The sequence below is a fragment of the Triticum dicoccoides genome, chromosome 3B (assembly GCF_002162155.2).
Source record: "Triticum dicoccoides isolate Atlit2015 ecotype Zavitan chromosome 3B, WEW_v2.0, whole genome shotgun sequence".
Classification (NCBI taxonomy): Eukaryota; Viridiplantae; Streptophyta; class Magnoliopsida; order Poales; family Poaceae; genus Triticum; species Triticum dicoccoides.
Genome location: NC_041385.1, coordinates 118,054,765 through 118,059,654, shown reverse-complemented (window position 1 = coordinate 118,059,654; position 4,890 = coordinate 118,054,765). Strand labels below are relative to the sequence as shown.

The 4,890-nt window shown below is 46.9% G+C and overlaps 1 long non-coding RNA gene across 2 annotated transcripts; it reads right to left on the bottom strand.

Moving 5' to 3' along the window:
* Positions 1–269: 269 nt before the first annotated feature.
* LOC119275079 lies at positions 270–4,243 on the bottom strand. 2 transcript variants are annotated; one of them, XR_005135459.1, is made up of 7 exons: positions 4,010–4,243; positions 3,639–3,892; positions 3,068–3,332; positions 2,300–2,970; positions 1,641–2,091; positions 1,189–1,478; positions 270–1,097 (listed from the first exon to the last, which is right to left on the bottom strand). It is a non-coding gene; the product is annotated as an uncharacterized LOC119275079 (long non-coding RNA). The 2 variants fall into 2 exon arrangements; XR_005135458.1 differs by having other exon boundaries at positions 2,300–3,332.
* Between the last annotated feature and the right edge of the window lie 647 nt (positions 4,244–4,890).

Here is a 4,890-nt window from a genome sequence, read left to right as displayed (position 1 = left end):
GAACTGAAGGAGAGCACCTCACTGATGTGCCCTCTTTCACACTCCATCTGTGGTACGCCACAGCTCCACATGCATTTAATTAAGTTTTTGAATATTGAATCGGAGCGCACGCACAGCCCACTCCACCGTGTGCATGCATGCTGCCCAAGTGTCAATAAACAAGTAGTTCAGCACGCAAAATCGATGTTTGTACCATATTTATGCACAAAAGAAAAACACAGTGTGACTTGGTCACAGTTTCCTTTTTTCATGAGATGAAACGAAACAACTAGTACGAAATTCTGTTAATTCATAACAGTTCGGACAACCATAAACATAGTTCATGCTCTTAGATAAAGTACGACACACGTCCATCTAGACTGAGGAACAAGCGTAGAGGCAGTGCTAAACTGAAACACACTAGAAAATCCCCTGGTTAAAACGATAACACATATTACAAACTGAAAAACCACATAGCTCAGTTCTCGGCGAAACCAAGGCCTTTTGCAGGTATTCTGTTGATGGCCTTCTATCCTGCAGTTCTTGCATTTGCCGGGCTTGTGTGACTTTTTCGGTGCATCTCCTCTTTCTGGTCATGTGGTCCTTTTGTGACCCTCGCGACGACAAATGCTGCAGAATTGTGAGGGGCCTTCTCCCTGCTGTTTGTTGGCCTTCTGGCACCCCTATGTTTGTCCTGCGCTGCGAGACCCTGCAGAGCATTCACGCTGAAAGAATGCCCGGCACTATCGCACATTCGCACTGGTCGGTGTCGCCTTCCAAAACAGCAATCTCGCCCTTGGCAGAGAGTCTGGCATCCGCCCTTTCAATCAGGCGATCCTCAAAAGCTAAACCATCCCTCTTCTCCAGCGGTGCTCCACTCAGTAGGCTTTGAGACCTGCATGCATATGGTCATAACATGCAGCACTTGCGTCCCCCATTCGCGTGACATCCATAGCTTTGAAGTACAGCATCACGTGCCTACATGTCAAAGGCAGGTTCGGTGAATTGTCTTTTTGGTACTGGACCAGGTGCTCCGGAAGTATATCCCTTGCGTCTCTCGTTCACCGCTTCACGATATGGTGCTTCGGGATCTCCTCCAGGTGAAGAATCTCCATCACCTACGCGCACAAGAAAATGTTAGCCCTTTAGCAACTACAGTTTTTTTACATTATTTTCGTGAGGCTATTTAAAGTTCAGGGAACAACTCACCCTCAAGACATGGCTGTATAGCATTCCAGTGTGCTCAAACAGACCACACTCGCAAGTGAATATTGATTTGTCTTCGTTTATGGTCACCTCGTACTCAACCCTGCTCCACTTCTCTCTCTCCTTGCTGCATTATTGTGAGTTGTGATGTATTTCCTCATCCGCTCCACTTCAGTGACATTGTATGCGGTTCCTTCAATCAGGAGGCGGCCAAATTCCTCGAACATATTCCTAGTGTATATTTTGCTTGCATGCCGCTCTATCGCAAAGTTAGTCTGCCTCACGGCGCCACCCTGCCATGTTCATATAGAGGAACAGCACAATCAATGTGGGATCCAGGCAAAAATACAGTGCATCACATTTTTTTCTTTCAGAAAACCCTCACGCAATGGTCGTCAAACAAAGCTACCATAAATGCAATCAACTGGAATTTAGAAAGGAGAAAGGGTACTTACAATCATGGTCCTCTTCTTCTCGTAGCTCTCGTCACGCTCGGAATCAAACTATAACCTCGTGTACTGCCTAACAAAAATATGCATTGGGCTTGCAGGGGGCATGTACGACTTCAGCATGTGGTTTGCGCCCTCGTTCGGTGCTTGTCATTTTCGCACGGAACACACCTCTGAAGTATGGCTTTGCCCTTTTTTTTTCCTGGTTTCGTATATGTGGGTCATATATGTGTGACTCCTCGGATTGTATTTATCCAGCAACCCCCAAGCTGATTTGAACTCATCCTCGGTTAACATGTGCTTCACAACCTTGTGAAATTCAGCCTGAAAATCACTTTTCTTCGTGTTAGGCGGACCCAAGGTTTCCTTTGCCTTCTTCAGGACATGCCACTTGCACCATCGGTGGACAGTGCCAGGGTAAGCCTTCTTGATCGCCACCTCCATAGCCTGCATTGGTCTGCAATTAAACAACATTCTTGTCAGCCATTAAAATTAGTGCTTAATAAACTTTTGTTTCATAATACAGGGGTGCTGGACAGTTAAACGACATATACTCCCTCTGTTCTAAAATAGATGACTCAACTTTATACTAAAGTTAGTACAAAGTTGAGTCATTTATTTTGGAACGGAGGGAGTATATCCTAGCTGTCGCGATGAAACCTGACCTGTGAGTATTGTTTTTTGGGGCCATCATGCGCAAAAACTCTGCAAACACCCGTTCAAAGCTCTCTTTTTGTTCATCACACATCAACACTATCGCCAGGATAATGCTCTAATAGTGATTGCTAACTCCAACAAATAACCCAATTGGCATGCCATACAAATTTGTCCTGTATGTAGTGTCGAATGTGACCACATCACCAAAGAACTTGTATTGCATCAGGCTGCTTCCATTACCTCACATAAGATTTTTGTGAACCAACACCACATAGGTGAAAACCAGGGTCGCTGGAACGGATGTCAGCAAACACCTCCAGCGTCTTCCGCCGCATCGTCCTCAGCTTGCTCACGTCTAATCTTCCACAAATATTCCTGAGAGTCCTTTTTGTGAACGGTACCTTATCAACAGAACCAAAAAAGGTACCAATTATGCTCTACACCTTCCTTAGGTTCACATTGGTTTCCCTCAATTGCCTTATCAAATCCTTTTGTGTACACGTCTATGTGTTTATGAGACGGCCAGTGCACTCCCTCTCCCATGGTTAGCGACATGGAATGGTTGTGCCCTTCACGGTGCTCTGTGATGTATCAATTGTTGTCCGATGCACGTAGTAGTCTGATTAGAGCTGGGCACTCGCATCTGCACAACCTACTGTTTTTTTGCTTCAGGTTTTCCCTGTAGGGCAAGCACCAAGCAAAGCAAAAATTACATCAGATTGTGGCTGCAGCGCACACCCTACTGTTCATGCTTTTGCACATAGCTCAACACTAACCGAGCAACCTCAAACGATTTCCTGCATGCTTTTGGTCCTCTCATCGCTTAACCTGCTTTTTCCGTACCTTATCCCAAAACCGATCTTCCAAGAATATAGATTACAGAAATCATACGCCTCACCCAATGAATCCAAACTGAGACCTAGCTCAGGCCGGACTAGGCCCTTGTCAGGTTGTTCTGCATACTTGCGAGTTGACAGCTCGAGAGCACTCATCCTGGAAGGGCCAGGTGCCCGGTCTGGTGGCGCGCTTCCCAGCCGAAGCCTGTTTTTTGTAAATGCACAATATCAGAATTAAAATTTCAGTAATCTCCTATGTACTATATCAGAGTTTTGCTACTCAAAAATGATTTTTTTTTCATTTTTCCAAAGAAGAATCATAATGCATATGCAATATAATACTCCCTCCGTCCGGAAATACTTGTCATCAAAATAGATAAAAGAGGGTGTATCTAGACGTATTTTAGTTCTAGTTACATCTCTTTTAATCCATTTTCATGACGAGTATTTTCGGACGGAGGGAGTACGTAAAAACCAAAGACAACAAGGGGGGTGATTTTTTGCTGCTTACCTTTTCGTCCAGCCAGGGGCCTCTGGATTCACTCTGTCCATAGACTGAGCAGACCTCGTCGGAGATGAATCACGCCGACGCCGGGCACCATCTTGCGCTGCAGCCCTCCCATCTTCGCCGACATTTTGAGCCAACCCAGACCCAGCATTTGAATCACCAGCCCCCAGATTCTCAGTCCCGTTCTGCATCAGGAAAAGAGAGGAGCCGAATCTGGCTGTTCAAGGCTGTCAGCGAACTCCTCTCGTACGGGGAACCTGCAAAAATCAACGACAACCGCCAGCATAAAAGCCAGTTCGTCATGGTGGTACTTCCACCGCATGGATTGTAACTTATCCCAACAAATCTCCTAAATCAAACGAAAAGGAACTGACCTGTCGACCGCATCAAGCAGAAACTCCATGCCCGCAGCGTCCATCCGCCCCATGCCGACGCGAAGCACGGGCGCCGCCGCAACCGCCAGGCGCGGCTCGATAAACTGTTTTTCCCCAAGTTTTTTTTAGCAACTTTTTTTCCCCAAGTTGGGCGTGGCGGCGAGGGTTCTCCAGAATGAACCAGGCCAGGGGAAGGAGATCCCTTTTATTGCCCACGCGCACGTGTGGTGCCCAGCGACGGCGGCGGCTCAGACGTCAACTTCCGTCCTGGACCCATTATCTGATCCGTGGCCCAGACAAAAAAGCAAACGTCCTGGTCGACGGCCCAGCGCGAGGTCCCGCGACGTCCGTCGGGCCGCTACGCTCCGCCCCATGTCGTTTGCACTGTTTCATACCGTATTCAACTGTATTCCTCTTTTACCGCAGCTCGCACCTGACAAGCCAGCTGGGTTTGTTCGCATCCCAAGACTGTAACTGACGAGCAGGATATCGGGTGCAGCTAAGCCCGAGCACCAAAACGCCTCTCTCGGTGCGACTTCTTATCAACCAAAGCCGAGGCGGATGCAGCCCAACGAAACGTTTTTTTTAACTTATGGGTGGCATAGTGGGTAATTTGTGGCAACTTCGAGGGTAATTTTAATGACGTACGACAGAAACCCAATTTGCTTTATTATTAGGTAAAGATAAAGATAAAGATAAAGATAAAGATGTGTGGGGAGAGAAGAATGAGTGTCGGGAGGACGAATTGTGCATGCAGGAAATCATGTGTGGGTACTCCGTATGTTCCCTCGACAGCCATCTAAACTCTTTTTTTTGTTGCTCGTGGGGAGGTTATGCACATGTTTTTTTGAGCATCAGTACAAACACAAGCGCTCATATAC